This window comes from Bos mutus, chromosome 16 (genome assembly GCF_027580195.1).
Source record: "Bos mutus isolate GX-2022 chromosome 16, NWIPB_WYAK_1.1, whole genome shotgun sequence".
Taxonomy (NCBI): domain Eukaryota; kingdom Metazoa; phylum Chordata; class Mammalia; order Artiodactyla; family Bovidae; genus Bos; species Bos mutus.
Window position 1 is genome coordinate 52,595,636 of NC_091632.1, and position 19,280 is coordinate 52,614,915.

General features: G+C 37.2%; 1 protein-coding gene across 5 annotated transcripts in view; it reads right to left on the bottom strand.

Moving 5' to 3' along the window:
• AKT3 (AKT serine/threonine kinase 3) overlaps nucleotides 1-19,280 on the bottom strand; it is a 282,206-nt gene that overhangs the window by 117,932 nt on the left and 144,994 nt on the right. The window contains exon 2 of one of the 5 annotated variants that reach the window (XM_070385357.1): nucleotides 11,847-11,963. The exons of the other annotated variants lie outside the window; for them this stretch is intronic. The gene's annotated coding sequence lies outside the window, so the exon portion shown is untranslated. The remainder of the gene's footprint in view (nucleotides 1-11,846; nucleotides 11,964-19,280) is intronic. 5 annotated transcript variants of the gene reach the window in all.

Here is a 19,280-nt window from a genome sequence, read left to right on the forward strand (position 1 = left end):
AATTCTGTGTAATTGTAAAGTAATATTTCACTAATAGTAAAAAGGTTTTATTCAGGTCTTCTTGAGATCTCTAGTTCAACAAAAATGTTACATGTAGTTATGGACTTGAAGAATAGTAATAAACCTATATGTTATAGGTCTCAGTATTAAATACTCTATAAATGAATCCAACTTCTAAATATTATCCATTAGACTGAAACTATAAAAGAAAGAAGTGGCTACCAAGAACCAGTCCACAATATTCAAGTGACAGGTCAACATCTGGAGAGGAGAATATTTTACCACACTTCAGGGTTTACTGCTGTGCATAAACACATGTAATTAAATAGCTGACTCCAAACTTAAAACACTTCAAACTTTAAATTACCATACCAAAACAAGTGAGCCGGTAAGTAGAAACACTGGGTTCTCTTATGTTAGCCATAATATGGAAACATCAACACATCACACAATTCTCTCTACAATGAAGAAAAGCAAGCCATGAAAGTTTTCAGAACACAGTGCATGTCTGAAAACACTTACTCTTTTAAAGAGGATTCTTAAAAGGGAGAGGGCGAATAAGTAAACTGGTTAATCAATACTTAGAAGAATATTTTCCTTTTAGTAAAGATTCTTAACTCAAGGTAGAACAATTCAGTTGTTTTTTTTAAAGGAAGAAATTTTGGATAGAGAGTATAATAAGGTATTAACCAAATGATTATCTATGATTGCTGAGCAATTTAATATGGAGAAATAGACAAGCATTCTTAGATAAAATGTCAGGTAGCTAACTTTTATTATATCATAACCCATGACATTTTTTTTCAAAAAATTTTTATATTAGAGTTGATTAACAATGATGTGTTAGTTACAGGCATACAGCAAAGTGATTCAGTTAGACCCACAAGTATCCATTCTTTTTCAAATTCTTTTCGCATTTAGATTATTACAGAACATTGAGCCAAGTTCCCTGTCCTACACAGTAGGTCCTCATGGTTTGTTGTTGCTCAGTCCCTTAGCTGTGTCCAACTCTTCGTGAACCCATGAACTGCAGCACACAAGGCTTCCCTGTCCTTCATTATCTCCTGGAGTTTGCTCAAACTCAGGTCCATTGAGTTGGTGATGTTATCGAACCATTTCATCTATTGTCGCCCCCATCTCCTCTCAATCAGGATCTAGTCCTTTTTGGTTCAGTTCAGTTCAGTTCAGTCACTCAGTCGTGTCTGATTCTTTGCGATCCCATGAATCGCAGCACGCCAGGCCTCCCTGTCCATCACCAACTCCCAGAGTTCACTCAAACTCATGTCCATCGAGTCGGTGATGCCATCCAGCCATCTCATCCTCTGGCGTCCCCTTCTCCTTCTGCCCCCAATCCCTCCCAGTATCAGAGTCTTTTCCAATGAGTCAACTCTTCACATCAGGTGGCCAAAGTACTGGAGTTTCAGCTTCAGCATCAGTTCTTCCAATGAACACCCAGGACTGATCTCCTTTAGAATGGACTGGCTGGATCTCCTTGCAGTCCAAGGGACTCTCAAGAGTCTTCTCCAACACCACAGTTCAACAGCATCAATTCTTCAGCACTCAGCTTTCTTCACAGTCCAAATCTCACATCCATACATGACCACTGGAAAAACCACAGCCTTGACTAGACGGACCTTTATTGGCAAAGTAATACCTCTGCTTTTGAATATGCTATCTAGGTTTGTCATAACTTTCCTTCCAAGGAATACACGTCTTTTAATTTCATGGCTGCGATCACCATCTGCAGTGATTTTGGAGCCCCAAAAAACGGTTACCTATTTTAAATTCACTGTATAGAAATGCAATAGATTTCTGAGTATTGATTTTGTATCCTGAAACCTTATTGAATTAATTGATGACCTCTAGTAAAATATATTCCTGGTAGCATCTTTAGGATATTCTATGTATAGTATCATGTTACATGTAAACAATGACAGTTTTACTACTTCTTCTCCAAGTTGGATTCTCTTAATATCTTTTTCTTCTCTTACTGCTGTGGCTAAAACTTCCAAAAATATGTTAATAAAAGCAGCGAGAGTGAACATGCTTTTCTTGTTCTTGATCACAGACAAAATGCTTTTAGCTTTTCACTGCTTAGTATGATGTGAGGTATGTTCCCTCTATGCCCACTTTTCAGAGTTTTTATCATAAGTGGATCATTTTGTCAAAAGCTTTTCTACATCTATTGAGATAATCATATGAATTTATTCTTCAGTTTACTGATGTACTGTATCAGACTAATTGATTTGTGGATACTGAAATACCTTTGCACCCATGGGATAAATGGGATAAATTCCATTTGCTCACCCTTTTAATGCACTGTTGCACTCAGACTGCTAGTATTTTGTTGAGGACTTCTGTGTCTATGTTTATCAATGATACTGGCATCCAATATTCTCTTTTTGTTGTCTCTTTGTCTGGTTTTCTTATCAACATGATGGTGGCCTCGTAGAATGAGTTTGAAAGTGTTCCTTCCTCTGCAATTTTTTGGTCTGCAATTTTTTGGAAGTTTCAGAAAGATAAGTATTAACTCTTCTGACAGATGTCGTCTGTAAGGCCATCTAGTTCTGGACTTTTGTAGGGAGTTTTCTAATCACACTTTCAATTTCCCTATTTACAATTGGTTTGTTTACATTTTTTATTTTTTCCTGGTTTAGTCTTAGGATATTGTACATTCTAAGAATTTGTCCATTTCTTCTAGGTTTTCAATTCTACTGGCATATAGTTGCTTACAGTAGTCTCTTATGATCCTTTGTCTTATATTTTTGTGGTGTCTGCTATAACTTCTTCATTTCTAATTTTATTGATTTTAGCCCTCCCCCTTCTTTTCCCAAAGAGTCTGGTTAAGGCTTTATTAATTTTGCTTACCTTTTCAAAGAACCAGCTTGACCAAGTTAAACTATAAGCTGAACCTCAAATGTTCTATCAACCACAGGTGACCAAGTTTACTCAAAGCTGTAATTATTCTGTAAACTTGAAAGCCAAATAAATAGAGGAACTGCAAGATTCCATATAAAAAATATACATACCAAAAAAAAGTTTTTGGATATCACCTGTTCAGATGTTATTTCAAAGATTAGGTCTTATTTCAAGGGTTTTAACCATTTAAATGCTAACTATATTCTTTTAAAAATAATTCTACTAGCATGTGTGGAAAACAAAGGAGTAATAATATATTCTATTTAATTATTGAATCACAAAATTAAATAATGCTAACTATGAGTTATAATGACCATAAGGAGAGTTTATTTTTAAAGCCCCATATTATAATACTATTACAGATATTCTTTATAAGAAGGAAAAGAATATTTCTTTCTTTTATGTAAAGCTTTTACTGTCCAGGGAGCAGAAAATCATAGCACCCGATTAAGACTCATCAACCTTAAAGAGATTCATTCATTCCACTAAGAGGAAAATAGCTTAGGTGTGGCAGCTTCCATGGTAGACAGCAAGATCAGTAGAGGATATATATACTGAGATCACTATGTGCCAGGCACTGTACTCATTAGAGGTTTCTAAATATTAATTTCCTCTGAAGGCCAAACCTAAGAGCTGTTATTATCCTCCACATTATAAATGAGCAGATTGAGATTGAAACTAGCTAAATAACTTGCTCACAAACACACAGCTGGTTTAGCTTGTTTTAAGTACCCATATAAGGCTTTACCCCCAGGTCTGTCTGAAACCACATTCCATTCTTATCTGGAAAGAATATACTCTTAGGAAAACTGCCTGTAACAAGGTTGGTAATCATCTGCAGAAGGAAGGCCAGGCTGTTCCCTCCTCAGCGCCTTCCCCATACCTTGCTATGCTTGACTGTTCTCCCTTGTGTGACATCTTTTCTCCTAAAAAGAAAACCAGGATAATTTTCACTGGTAACAATGTCTGGAGAGGGAGGTAGGCCCCAATGTGTCTGCTCCTGGCTGAGCACACCATGGGGATGAGATGGGCAGGGATGAGAACTACTCTTAGTAGGATACTGGTCCCGGCATTTTGCGTTTCTCCAAGCAGGCATGTAGGGGAAAGGTGGATTCAGATGAGAAGCAGAAGGGAAAGAACATAGCCAGGAAGGCAGCAGAGCCTCCAGATCTTTGCACTGCTGGATGTTACATACTGCAATACCAATAAAGCTAGCTCTAATAAAATTTTTCAACTACTTATGATAAAAAAGTGATTCCCAAACTTGTACTGGTCCAACTGCATGGTTCTAGCTGTTTGGGTCTGAATCATTTACCTATCACCCAGAATCAACAAACCTTTCTCCACATAAGGAAACAGAAGAGGAAAAAAAAAAAAAAAGTTGTTCTTACATTTTATTTTATAACATACAAAATTCCATAAAAGACAGGAATAAGACTAGGTTACTAACATTATATTCCACTCTGTAAGAGGTTTTCACTTTATGATACGTATATCAAATCCTGACGTTTTCATTATCATAAACCTCACTGCTCAGTAACATGGAACACTGGCTGTAACATGGAATGCTACTTGTGGATTTAAATTGTACTTGAAATCACAACATGTTACGGGGAACCTCTCCTAATTCGTTGTTCTTTAATGAATACGGTCACCACAGACATCACCATTTACCAATAATACATTTTAGAGCCAACATTTTCCCCATCAACATATTCCAATTTTGTTGGTCCACCACATCCTGCTTCTAATTAAACAAATAAACAAACAAACACTTCAGGAGTCTTCTGGAACAACTGTTCTCTGCACACCCTGTGCACACTTGAAATTTCAGGTAAAAACACATTGTGGTCATTGTGGGACAATGATTTGATAACAAAAATAACAAGAGGCTTTTCCTAAAAGAGTTGTAATAGTCATGCAAACATCTAATATACCATTAGGCAAGCTAGGTTTTTTTTTCGGTTCTGTTGTTTGTTAGGCATACAATAGTCATGAGAGTTCAATAAGCTATTTTCTCTACTTATCTGTATCTCTGAAAATGTTTACAATAAAAAGTCAAAAATAGAAACTCCTTCAAAAATAATATTAGATTCTTTTCACAAAGTATGTACCAAAATGTCCAAGGAAATTATGTTTTTTAATAAAATGTGCATTTTAATATCTAAAACAAAGACCATTCCAGTAAATGAAACTCACTGAACATAAATTAAACTTCAAAATATTTCATTTGAGCACTGAAGTTTAAGTGAAGTGAAAATCGCTTAGTCATGTTCAACTCTCTGCGAGCCCATGGACTGTAGCCCACCAGGTTACTCTTTTCACAGAATTCTCCAGGCCAGAATACTAGAGTGGGTAGCCATTTCCTTCTCCAGGGGATCTTCCCAACCCAGGAAGTGAACCCAGGTCTCCCACACTGCAGGCAGATTCTTTACCATCTGAGCCACCAGGGAAAGGTATCACTATTAGAAAAATCAATTTACATTGTATTAACTCTAATTTACAACTTAAATACCTCAAGCTTCCATGTATCAATGTGACCATTTCTACTCATTTTCATAGTTGCTTATCAATGCATACCAGGGTGAACAAATAATAAATATACATACAGAGCAAGATGCACAAGTACTAAATGCTCCTTTCCCTCCCTTTAAAAACCATTATTTACAAAAACGGCCTTTGTTACATATTCCTTAACCATTTACCTAAACTGTGGTTCCTACCGGTCTCCTGAAATCTCATCAGATATATTTTTGTTTTTCTCATTTTCATTTCTTTGCTGCATCTGATGCACTTGCCTCCCTACCCATGAGGCACTCCCCCAGGGTCCTGTGACACAGACTAGCCTGATTTTACCTGCAACTCTGACCATTCATTAATCTTTCATAGAGCCTCTTCCTTAAAACTGAGCTGCTCCCTTATGTTGAGACCTTTGTGCTACACTTTTTTTTTATGATAATTTTATCCTTAATAAATTTAGACATTCATTAAACAAATATTTATTGTGTCCTTACAGTATGCCTGACAAAACCCAGGCACTGAAGATAGAGCAGTGAACAAAACTATTTTGCTCTATCTTGTTCACTTGTTCAGTGAGCAAGTCCCTATTTTTCAAAAAGCTTATGTTTTACTGAGAAGATACATGATCAAACAATAAACATGAAAAACAATTAGTTCACAGCATAACAGGTGCTAATTAGTACTGTGAAGAAAAATTACATAGGGCAACAAGTTAGAAAATGAAGGAAAGTAGTACTATTTTAGAAAGACTAGTTAGAAAGGGTATCTCTTAGTGAAATGGACAACCAATGCAGATATCTGTGGGAAGAGTGATCTGGGCTGAACGAACAGTAAGAACAAAGACCCACAGCTGGAGAGAGTTCAGACACGTCAGAAACTGCAAGTGCAGTGTGACTAAATAAGTATGTTAGGAGAGGAGATCTAAGACGTTCAGTGACCTGGCGAGGACTTTGGATGTCACTCTGGGGAGTCTCTCGCATGATTCTGCCAAAATTAAGACGTGACATTTGACGACAAACCTGCACCTCTAGTGTCAGCCTCTCCCTCAAGCTCCATTTCTTTACAGCAAAACCGGCAGCTCCTTTGAGGACCTATTATTTCTTCATTCTCCACGTATCTAAATGGGTATTTTTTCCTAATCTACCAAACAAAATCAGCGCATCAACACACTGTTTCTATTCATTTTAAAACTATATAATCTTCCTAATCATCCAAGAAACACATCCTGAGTCATCTTTGATTGTCTTTCAACCCATGGCTAAGCCTACAACACTCATTGTAACAGTTCTTTTGTAATGTCTTTTGAACCGTCCCTTCTTTTCACTGCTATATCCAACCAGAGAATTTACCAAAATCTGGACCCCTAATACTGTTTCCCAGATGGTCTCCCTTTCTCTAGTCTTCTCTCCTGACTGAGTTGTGCTACACACTATCAACCTGATTAGTCTTACTCAAATTTTTATTTAAAAAGCTTCAACTACAACCACAAACAAGTATCTGGGTATTTGCAGCAGTATAGTAGAGTCACTCAGTCATGTCCAACTCTTTGTGACCCCATGGACTGTAGCCTGCCAGGCTCCTCCATCCATGGAATTCTCCAGGCAAGAATACTGGAGTGAGTTGCCATTTCCTTCTCCAGGGGATCTTCCCGACTCAGGGATCAAACCTGGGTCTCCCGCATTGTAGGCAGATGCTTTACCGTCAGCCACCAGGGAAGTCCTTGCAGCAGTATAAAAATACTTAATTTATAATCTAGTTTAACTGGTAAGCCAAAGGAACAGCATATGTTGGAAGAATCAGCTCATTCATCTCTAGCAGAATTGAAAAAAATTTCATCTTTGCCAATTTAAGTCAATAGGAAAACTGTTTTCCATTATATATTTCTCTAAAATTCATTCTTTTTCTATAATTGACTACTAAGTCTTTATTTTAGCATGTTATTAGAGCTTAACCACAAGATTAAGATATTACATGTATGATTTCTCACTTAATTCTCCTGATAAAGTATTTTTATCATCTCCATTTCACAAATAAGAAAATGAAGATTGTCTGATTTTTAAGTTACTTGTTCAAAATCATCAAGTCATTAAGGTTGTAAAGCCGAGTCTCTAAATCCAGATTTTCTAGCTCTAAATTCTTGGACCTTCTTGTATGTCACGTACTGCTTTAGGAATGTAAGCCTCTTACAAGAGAGGAAGAAATGTTTTGTTTTTTATTTATAACCAGATTTATTTATATTTTATTTTCAAGTTTTCTGCAGTACTAAAGTGACAGAAACAGGTGACATACAGAACACTGACAAAGTTTTCCCCCAGAGAAAACTGACCAAACTGTCATTGGAAAAAATGTCTTTCTGTCAATACTAGATTGCTGATACAAAGCTGAGAGCACATTTGAAATACTTATTGGCCCAAAGGTTAAAACAAACACGAATTAACATGTAACTAGAGTTGCTGGAGTGGGAACTTGTTCAGGTCTGTCAATCTAAGTCAATCTTGTTGATTCCTTAATGATAAGATAATCTATCTATTAGAGTACAGAGCCATTAGAAGGAATACAACAGAAATATAAGTTCCTAAAGGCACAGAAATCCCAAAGAATCTAGGAGGTAACAGCAGAACTATAAATAATATAGTTTAACAAAAATATTTTTTAAAAATATCCTATTTCCATAGCACAACTGTAAAGCTCAAAGGAAACAATTCATATGAAATAATGCTATGAAGAAAGTATTATATATTTTAATTACTTTCTAAGAATATCATCTAGAGAAAGAAACTTTATCAGTGTGCTTTTGGAAGCAATAACTGTTGCTGGATGGATGATTCAATTAGCATGAACTATTCTGGCATGTTTCAAAAGCATTGCCATTTTAAAACATAAAAAATGTCTAAAAATGCAACCATAGTAATAGTGCACGGGCTGGGGTGAGGGAGAAAGACAATGACAAATTGGTCCAAAAGGACACTGAGACTTCATAGCTGGAAGACCATTGTGCTGACAATTAGTAACAGGAAGCAGAGCACACAACAAATGAATGAAAAAAGCTGAACTTGCAATGAAAGACCTTATTATAGTGCAGAAACATTATTGTAATAAAGGGGCAATGTACTCTCCTCCATAAAACTTTCAAACAGGCACCCTTGCCTCTTTTTTCATTCTCTGCATTTCATTTTTTCATTAGCATCTGCTTGATTATGTATTATTTCCAACCCGAAAGAATGCTTCTCTATCCTTCCTAAATTCCAAGGCTTAAAGGTCCTTCCCCTCACTGTGGCCTTGAGCCTCATTTAACTTTACTCAAAAAATATAACAAAGGTTTAAAATAACAAAGATATAGGGGAAAAACAGAAAGGCAGTGATTCAGTATACAGCTCCAGCAAGATAAAAAAAAAGTGTCCCTCAAGCCTAACTTGTTAAAAACGCAATGATCATATAATTCATACTAATATCCAGATGATTCTGTCTCTCAAACTCGTATGCCTTCTTTGATAGAAGAGGAAGGCTGAAATCTTCACTTATTAGTGTAAATTTTCTGCATTTAGCTTTAGTTTCCCTAAATGGGAACATCCAAAAGCTCTGAAACATATTTCCACATACTAGTTGAGAATGACAAGACTTGATCCATGACACTGACATATAATCTAGAGGTAAGGAAAGCCCACACCTTCTGACTATGCTTCCTATGCTAGAAAACGTACAGCAGCCAGAGATATTTTAGTTAAGCAGTGATGTGTAAAAAGCATTGGCCTTGACACCTGAAAGCTGTGGGTTTTGCTTTAAGTCCCAAAGTTCATCAAATGCATGACCATGGGCCATTCTATGGACCCATTTTCCCCAGCTATAAAACGGAGACATTATGTATCCTACAAAAATATCAGTGTGACTAATAATACACATACAAAATGCACAGCACACAGATGCTCAGGGAGTGGTAAATTATTATTTGCATTAATTCTCAAAAGACTGAATGTTCCAAGAAATTATTATATGTGGCTCATAGGCAAATCATTGACTTCTAGAAGACTCTGGAGATTCTTCATGCCAACTCCTTCATATCACAGATAATAAAACACCAGGGATGGTGAAGTGACTGGCTCAATATTACATAATAAATTTCTATCAAATAGTCAGCCACCTGGCTACCACCTCCATGCTTGTCCCTCTGCTAAAGCATAAGTAAGTATCAAGGTTACATACACTACACCTCTCAAAAACAAGAGTCTGCTACTAACCTACTGTTAATAATACTTGACATACCACAAAGTTTCTGTGGTGCTGAATAAGCATTACTCAAAGAAGAGTTATCTCTGACCTCCACTTATGATTAAATACACTCAAGCCAGGTGTGAGAAATGCATGCTTGTTCAGTTGCTTCAGATGTCTCCGAATCTTGGCAAGCCTATGGACTGTGACCCGCCAGGCTCCTCTGTCCATGGGAATTTCCAGGCAACAATACTGGAGTGGTTAGCCATTTCCTTCTCTGGGGGATCTTTCTGACCCAGGGATTGAACCCACGTTGCAGGCGGATTCTTTACCGCTGAGCCACTGTGGAAGCCCCAGATGTTAGACAGTCCGGACCAAATCATTGTTAGTTTTCCCAAGTACTTGCTTTGAGAGTCTAGGAAAATTTCTTAATCTCTCAAGGCCCCAGCTTTACTAGTTTGTTTTTTTAAAGGTAATATTTATCTCATGTTTTTCTTGTCATGTTGCTGTAAATAAGGCACCTTATACATAGGAGATTAAACAATGTTAGTTCTCTTCCTTTTACTTCCTTAAGTCTCTATTAATTTCACATGCATTAATTATAAGTAGGGAAGTAGATTCTTTACCAGTGAGCCACCTGGGAAGCCCAATTATAAGTAAGATGGGATTAAAGGAGTAAGTAATGGGCATATAATCATTTTTTAATTTACAATTTTGGGGTATTTTTTTTTTTTTTTTTTTGGCTGCAGTGTATGGCCGGTGGAATCTTAGTTCCCTGACTAGGGATTTGACTTGAGCCCTCAGCAGTGAAAGAGCAGTCCTAACCACTGGACTGCCAGGGTATTTCCTAATTTAAAATTTTAGAAAGTAATTACAAATAAGCCTCTACTTTATAGAAAAGAAACTAAGTTAAAAAATATATATTAAACATGTAAATCAGGTAGGTTTTACCTATATTTAACTTAATCAAAAACAATCTATAGATTTAATTAGGCCATAAATGAGTATACACAGAAAAGTGTATAAAAAGGATTACTGTCACTTCAGATATGGAACGATATCACAGAGGAAAATTCTAGGATCAGTAATAAGAGAAAATAACAGTACAAGGATCCTTAGCACAAAAGCTACCTGAGTGTTACACACTTAGCAAAACTGTAGTTGAAAAACTGAAGTATACTGACCTAATAGTAATTAATATTAAAAATTATGCAAAACCCCATCACAGCTGCTTATCATACACAGGCTGCAGGTGGTGGTCCTCCTACTCCACACCCACTATTCACTCCCCAGTCACACCACCTCGGCTCTCTTACATAAATTAAGTCAGGTTAAAAAACAGTAAACAGATGATGTGCCCCTTTCTGAGCTAAAACCTGCAGTTCAAAATATTTTTGGCTAAAGAAAAAATATTGACTTTAAGATAGTATTTTAAAATAGAATTATTTATTTGCATCAGTAAAATTATTGTATATTCTACAAGGAGAGAAGATGAATAGCAATATGACAAAAGAAACTTCATGTAAAAACCAAGTCAGCAAATAGGGGACATAATGCCTAACTTTGACACTGAGAAATCATACAAAGTATCTGGTATGATTATGGCAGTCTACTAAATATTTAAGGTGCCATATTTATTCCTAGCACTTATGTTTCTTTCTCCTTTGATATCTTTCAGTCTATACAGGGACAAAGAAATAACATACCATCTGGAGGTTTCATCCATATTCTGAGGATTTCAGACCCATTTAAATTAACAATAAGAGATTCAACCGAAGTTTCTCAGAAATAATTTTTTCAAATTATTGTGATCTGTTACCTGGAATATATGTCATCTTTTGAAATCTTACTATTTTTCCAAACAATCTCAATTTCCAATGAAGCTTTTCTTGATGATCTACTCCTCAATGATACCTCCTTTTCCTAAAACTCTTACTGAATATATTAATTATAAACCTACTTCAGAACTGAGCCATCAAAATACCAATTTCAAAAAATACTAATTCCAAGGGTTTGTGGCATATTTTCCTAGCAGGTTATAAATTCTTCAAATCCAAGGGCTGTATCTGTGGATTAATGAAAGGAACGCAGACTTCAAGGTTAGCATTCTGTTAGACATGGGCTGAAATTCTGGCTCTGCCATTTGCCAGTTAAGTCACATAATCTCTCAGTCTCTTTAAAATGGAGAACATAATACTTACCTCAGAATGTTGTTGTGAAGATTAAATGAGATAACATATGTGAAAGGGCCTGGCACATAGTAAGGCTCAAAAAAAGGTTGGTTTCCTTCCTTATTTCCTTCTCTTTTCCCTCAGTACCTGGCACAATGTTGAGAACACAATAAACCCTCAATAAAAACTTTCTAAATATTCATTTGAACTTAGATTTCCTAAAATATGTTTAAATATTAAGTGATAACTTCTATGTATCCGAATTGTGTTACTTTAAATCTTATGCAAACAAAGTAGGAAATCTCAAAACAGAACAAGTGTGTGAGGCTGCTACTTAAGATGATGAGAAAAGGAAGTAAAGAGAGGAGTCGGAGGAAATAGTATTTAAGAACAATTCAGGGAAAATTATTGCACACATAGTATTTTTCACACAAGTATCTCTGGATAAGCAAGAATCGACTGCTGACCTAAGAGGAAGTTGAATGAGAGAAGCAAGGAGGGAAGGAGGAGGAGAGAAAGGCAGAGAAGAAGAGGAAGAAGAGAAAGGAGGAAGGGGAAAAGAAAAGGATGAAGGAAGGGAGGAAGGAAGCGTCATTCTGCCGGGACCTCTTTTATGTCCTCACATTAATATAGGCTATTGAAGCTGACCACTCCTTGCCTATATTCCATTAAAAACAATTCCCACTGCATCTTACAAAAAAAGTAATTATCTAATGGAAGAACCAAATTAATGTGAAATTTCCCCCAGTACATAGTAACCAAAGGATCCTCTTAGAACAGTCAGAAAGACATTTGGGGGTATTATTACATTAAAAAAAAACCAAAAAACACTTCTGACTAAACCTTCTAATTAAAGAATTTGGTCTGCTTCCAGGTCCTCTGAGGTCAGTCCAGTGGTGCCGCCTTTTCCGCTGCAGTGATGTTCTTCTTCATTTTCCAGGAGGCAGCCATGTGCGTGGTTGAGGGGTCTAGCACATGTTATTTAGTTATAAGAAGGACCAGTCTCTACAAAGTCTTGAGCATTAAATACAATTGAGATTTTTTTTCCCCCACACCAAACAAGAGGAGGCATTCTCAATTTCAATCCTGTTGTAGATATGTATGTTCAGTTGCTAAGTCACGTTCAACTCTTTCAGACCCCATGGACTGCAGCATGCCAGGCTTCCCTGTCCTTCATTATCTCCTGGAGCTTGCTCAGATTCATGTTCATTGAGTCAGTGATGCTAGCTGTACATAGGTTCTACTTAAAACTTGCAATGTCTTTAAAGAAAACCCAATAGAGTGGTTCCCACCTTACTCCAAAACAATTTAACCAGAAAGGGGGGAATGGCTGCATTTAACTCAAGCAAATCACTGCAGATGGTGACTGCAGCCATGAAATTAAAAGACGCTTACTCCTTGGAAGGAAAGTTATGACCAACCTAGACAGCATATTAAAAAGCAGAGACATCACTTTGTCAACAAAGGTCCATCTAGTCAAGGCTATGGTTTTTCCAGTGGTCATGTATGGATGTGAGAGTTGGGACTATAAAGAAAGCTGAGCACTGAAGAATTGATGCTTTTGAACTGTGGTGTTGGAGAAGACTCTTGAGAGTCCCTTGGACTGCAAGGAGATCCAACCAGTCCATCCTAAAGGAGATCAGTCCTGGGTGTTCACTGGAAGGACTGATGTTGAAGCTGAAACTCCAATACTTTGGCCACCTGATGCGAAGAGCTGACTCATTTGAAAAGACCCTGATGCTGGGAGGGATTAAGGGCAGGAGGAGAAGGGGACAATAGAGGATGAGATGGTTGGATGGCATCACCGACTCAATGGACATGAGTTTGGGTAAACTCCGGGAGTTGGTGATGGACAGGGAGGCCTGGCATGCTGCGGTTCATGTAGTCGCAAAAAGTCAGACACGACTGAGTGACTGAACTGAACTGAAGCAAATATTACTGAGCATATTCTATCTTATGCTATTACTTTTATTTGTATTTTAGCATTTGTAATTTACAAAGTGTTTTCATATATATAATTTCATTTAACTCCCACCCTAATCCTGAACAGGAGATAACCTCATGTTTAAAGCTGAGAAAAATGAAGATCAGGAGAGTTTTGTGATTTGCCCAAGGTCAAAGAACTAGTAAAACAGCAGAATCAAGACTCAAACTTAGGTCTTCTGATTCCAAGTCCTGTGATCTTCTAATATATCAGATCTTAATAAACACTGGAGGAAATTTTTTAAATGAGTATACACAGTGATTATGCTCTGGAAGTTTATCATTTCCCTCGATTCTGCATAAGACCCCATGCTAAGTTATATTCTGATGAATGAAACTGAGAGGTAAAGACTACAACTAAATAGATTAGCTCTCAAAGTGAAGTTGCTCAGTCGTGTCCGACTCTTTGTGACCCCTACCAGGTTCCTCCATCCATGGGACCCTCCCCAGGCAAGAATACTGGAGTGGGTTGCCATTTCCTTCTCCAGGGGATCTTCCTGACCCAGAGATCGAACCTGGGTCTTCCGCATTGCAGGCAGACACTTTACTCTCTGAGCCACCAGAGAAGCCCCAGATTAGCTCTAGAGTAAATCAGAAAACAGGAGTGAGAAATCATGAGAGCTGCTACCAGGAAAATACATGCTCTAAGCAAAATCTGAGCAGTTCACCTGCAGTATTATAATGAAGGAAGTAGTAAAATCATGAGATTATTTAACAGGAAGCTCAAATGATACACATGTAAATTTACATTTATAAAGGACATATAACTGATGAAATATTTCAGTGATACAGACAGTTCTCATATGTAGGAGATGGATTTGACATTCTAAACTGCCATAGTCATATCAATTAAAATGGAATTACACATTTTCTTTTGTGCACATTTGTTGTACAATGTAGAAAAAAGAACGAAAAAGTAGAAATTCTATGGAAAATTTTTTTAAATCAGATTGAAGTGTGATTTCAATGAGGAGGAAATATGTGACTAAATATGGCACTATTCTTCAAAATTTTCAAAAAACTATCTCCTTTTAAAGTGATTTTTTCCTTTTTTTTTTTAAATTTTACTTTAACTTTACAATATTGTATTGGTTTTGCCTTATATCAAAATGAATCTGCCACAGGTATACATGTGTTCCCCAACCTGAACCCTCCTCCCTTCTCCCTCCCCATACCATCCCTCTGGGTCGTCCCAGTGCACCAGCCCCAAGCAGTGATTTTTTAAAAAGGTTCTCGACATTCCCAATTCTAAACTTGGTTTATGGGTTAAAGTTTGTAAATATATGAATACAGTATCATTCATAAAAATGAAGGATAGGAAGAAATTTCGATTAAATTTACAGTAATTCATTTAATTTTTAAATAACGCATACCAGGTTTCCCTAGTCGCTCCACTGGTAAAGAATCCGCCTGCAATGCAGGAGACCCTGGTTCAATTCCTGGGTCAGGAAGATTTGCTGGAGAAGGGATAGGCTACACACTCCAGCATTCTTGGGCTTCCCTGGTGGCTCAGACAGTAAAGAATCCATCCACCTGCAATCCGCCTAGGTTCAATCCCTGGGTTGGGAAGATCCCCTGGAGAAGGAAACGGATACCAACTCCAGTATTCTTGTCTGGAGAATCCCATGGGCTATATATTATACAGTCCATGGGGTCCCAAAGAGCTGGACATGACTGAGTGATTTTCACTTTCTTTCAAGGCATTCCTCATAGAGAGATGGATAATCCAAGTACCAGATATAACTTTCTATTTTCCTAAAAATTTGAACACAATTAGAGAAAACAAGTCTTCCAATGATCAAGTACATAAAACAGTCTAAAAATCACCCAAAACAAAAACAGGATTAGGAATTTTACATCCAGTTGAACTTTATAAAATCTACTAATTTGTGTCCAAAAAACATATGGAACATTGAGGAGTAATAGAAGAAAAAAAGGAATATTTACATATACACGTATAAACATAAGTAAGAAAAAAATTCATCTTCCTCTTGTGAAAATGGAGAAATCTTAAGATTCTCCTGAGCAAAATGGCACTTGCTAAGGAAGATTCTTTTTGAAGATCCTCTGTATTGCTTCCAAATACTCCAGAGAATACATGAAGGCAAGAGATAATCATTAAGAGATGATCATAATAATCCAACTGAACCAGGAAGACAGCAGTAAGACTGATAAGTAGGGAAAACACGACAGTGCCTGGCTGACTGGCTGACTTACGGTGGGACTTATAGTTATAGTCATCTTCCTATAACTATATAGGTTCTTTTTAACTCAAATACTGATTTGGATACCTAATGCTCAAAAGCCTCCAATGGTTTCCAATGGGTTTCCATTAAGAAAATCAAACTGGTATTCAAGATCTTTCATAGTCTGATTATAGTTTATCCAACCTTAGGAGTTTTTTCCTTCAACAAAAACTTTCTATCCATCTAGCATATCATTTACACTATTTACAAACAAGCTACTCTTTAATTCCAGACTTCATTTTTGCTTATGTTGTTAACCTCACTGAGAAAGTCTTCTTCCTTCAAAAAACCTAAATATCACCTGTCCTTCTAGGCTCATGTTAATCTTGCCTTATGCATAAATTCTTTTCTAGTATTCCTACCTTACTTTTACCTATTCTCTCAACTTCTACGGCATTAATTTTCTGATCTCCCATAATCCTTGTGTATTTATATATTATAGAGTTAGAGTTGCTTTCTACAGACTACTTTTATCACATGTAAGACTAAGAATCAAGTCATAAGCTATTTCTTTATCCCCATGAACAAACACAATGAAAGCATTAGTAGGAATCAATTGATTTTTCTACACATTTATTTAAAATCTCAGAGTCTAATATTATTCAGAGGTAAAAATGGTTTTTGGTAGGTTTAAGTCCCATAACACCCTTACTTTCTTTCAAACAGAAGAAGAAAAATAGGTTAGTGAGTAAACAGGTCATTGCACTTCTAAAATTGGCCTAAGAAATGCTGACCAATTTCTTTTTCTAAAAGAGACAGAAGAAAGGTTTCAGAGAGGAAAGGGATATTGTCAGAGTGGGCCAGTATCTGCATCACAGAATAAGGCAGAATTCTAATAGGTGCTCCTGGGGACATAGGCTGGCACTTTTCCCTTCCCACCACAGTGAGAAGGAAGGACTAGGTCAAAAGTATGATCAGTCTCAAGACATGGGCAATGTTCAAGTTCTCCACTGAGCAATTGCATCCACTTTTGAGTTGAGCTAATAACTGTCAACATGTCAGGAATCATGACTACTACCCTGGGTAGACAAGCCATTGTGCTCAATGTATCTTTGAAAAGAGCTTTGCAACAAGTCTTGTATGTCAAAATGCAATGTTTTCTACGCAGAGATAAATTTCAATCTATAATTAGTAACTTGCTGCTGTTGTTCAGTTGCTAAGTCGTGTCTGACTCTTTGCGACTCCATGGACTGCAGCAGGCCAGGGTTCCCTGTCCTCCACTATCTCCCAGAGTTTGTTCAGATTCAGGTCCATTGAGTCAGTGATGCTATGTAACCATCTCATCCTCTGCTACCCCTTCTTTTGCTTTCAATTGTTCCCAACATCAGGGTTTTTTCCAATGAGTCGGCTCATCGCATCAGACGGCAAAAGTATCGGAGCTTCAGCTTCAGCAACCATCCTTCCAGTGAATACTGACGGCTGATTTCTTTTAGGATTGACTGGTTTGATCTCCTTTCTGTCCAAGGACTCTCAGAGTCTTCTCCAACACCACAATTTGAAAGTATCAATTCTTTGGCACTCAGCCTTCTTTATGGCCCAGCTCTCACATCTGTACATGACTACTGGAAAGACAGCTTTGACTATATGGACCTTTGTTGGCAGAGTGATGTCTCTGCTTTTGAATATGCTGTCTAGGTTTGTCATAGCTTTCCTTCCAAGGAGAAAGTGTTTTTTAATTTCATGGCTTCAGTCACTGTATGCAATGATTTGATTTTGGAGCTCCCAAAATAAAATCTGTTACTGTTTCCACTTTTTCCCCTTCTGTTTGCCATGAAGTGATGGGACCAGGTGCCATGATCCTGGTGTTTTGAATGCTCAGAGTTAATAATTTACCTAACCATATTTCTGATCAGAGATACAATTTTCTTGGAAAAAATATTATTTTACTTACATTTATATAGTATTATATTTAGAAGGCAATTTCCAATATAGTTCGTATTTGATCCATCCAAAAAAGAATAAAGGTCAAATACTGTTATCCACATTTTATAGGCATTGGAGAACTTACATTATGCATGCCAAAGAATATCTAGCAATTTAAGAGTTGGAATTCTGACCCAAAATCAGATCTGAAAGCTCTAGATAGGGAAAATGTCACAGAATGGAGGTGGGGAATGGAGGAGGGGTTGGGGGAACAACCCATGGCCAGGGAAGCCTGGCGTGCTGCAGTCCATGGCGTTGCAGAGTCGGACACAACTGAGCGACTGGACTGAACTGGGGGAGCACAGAGCGGGAGATAACACTTAGGTGACAGTAGAGAAATATGAATTTTAATCTTGATACTTAACTACCTGGAAAAGGAAATGGCAACCCACTTCAGTATCCTTGCCCAGAGAATCCCATGGACAGAGCCTGGCCGGCTACAGTCCATGGAGTCACAAAGAGTCAGACACAACTGAGCAACTGACACACACTTAACTACCACTACCTAGTAAAGCAACCTTAAAAAGATCACTGAATTTTCTAGAAAGCCCAGAGATAAATCCACGCACCTATGGACACCTTATCTTTGACAAAGGAGGCAAGAATATACAATGGAGAAAAGACAATCTCTTTAATAAATGGTACTGGGGAAACTGGTCAACCACTTATAAAAGAATGAAACTAGAACACTTTCTAACACCATACACAAAAATAAACTCAAAATGGATTAAAGATCTAAACGTAAGACCAGAAACCATAAAACTCCTAGAGGAAAACATAGGCAAAACTCTCTGATATAAATCACAACAGGATCTTTTATGACCCACCTCCCAGAGTAATGGAAATAAAAGCAAAAATAAACAAATGGGACCTAATTAAACTTAAAAGCTTTTGCACAATGAAGGAAACTATAAGCAAAGTGAAAAAACAGCCTTCAGAATGGGAGAAAATAATAGCAAATGAAGCAACTGACATAGAATTAATCTTAAAAATATACAAGCAGCTCCTGCAGCTCAATTCCAGAAAAATAAACGACCCAATCAAAAAATGGGCCAAAGAACTAAACAGACATTTCTCCAAAGAAGGCATACAGATGGCTAACAAACACATGAAAAGATGCTCAACAACACTCATTATCAGAGAAATGCAAATCAAAACCACAATGAGGTACCATCTCATGCCAGTCAGAATGGCTGCTATCAAAAAGTCTACAAACAATAAATGCTGGAGAGGGTGTGGAGAAAAGGGAACCCTCTTACATTGTTGGTGGGAATGCAAACTAGTACAGCCACTATGGAGAACAGTGTGGAGA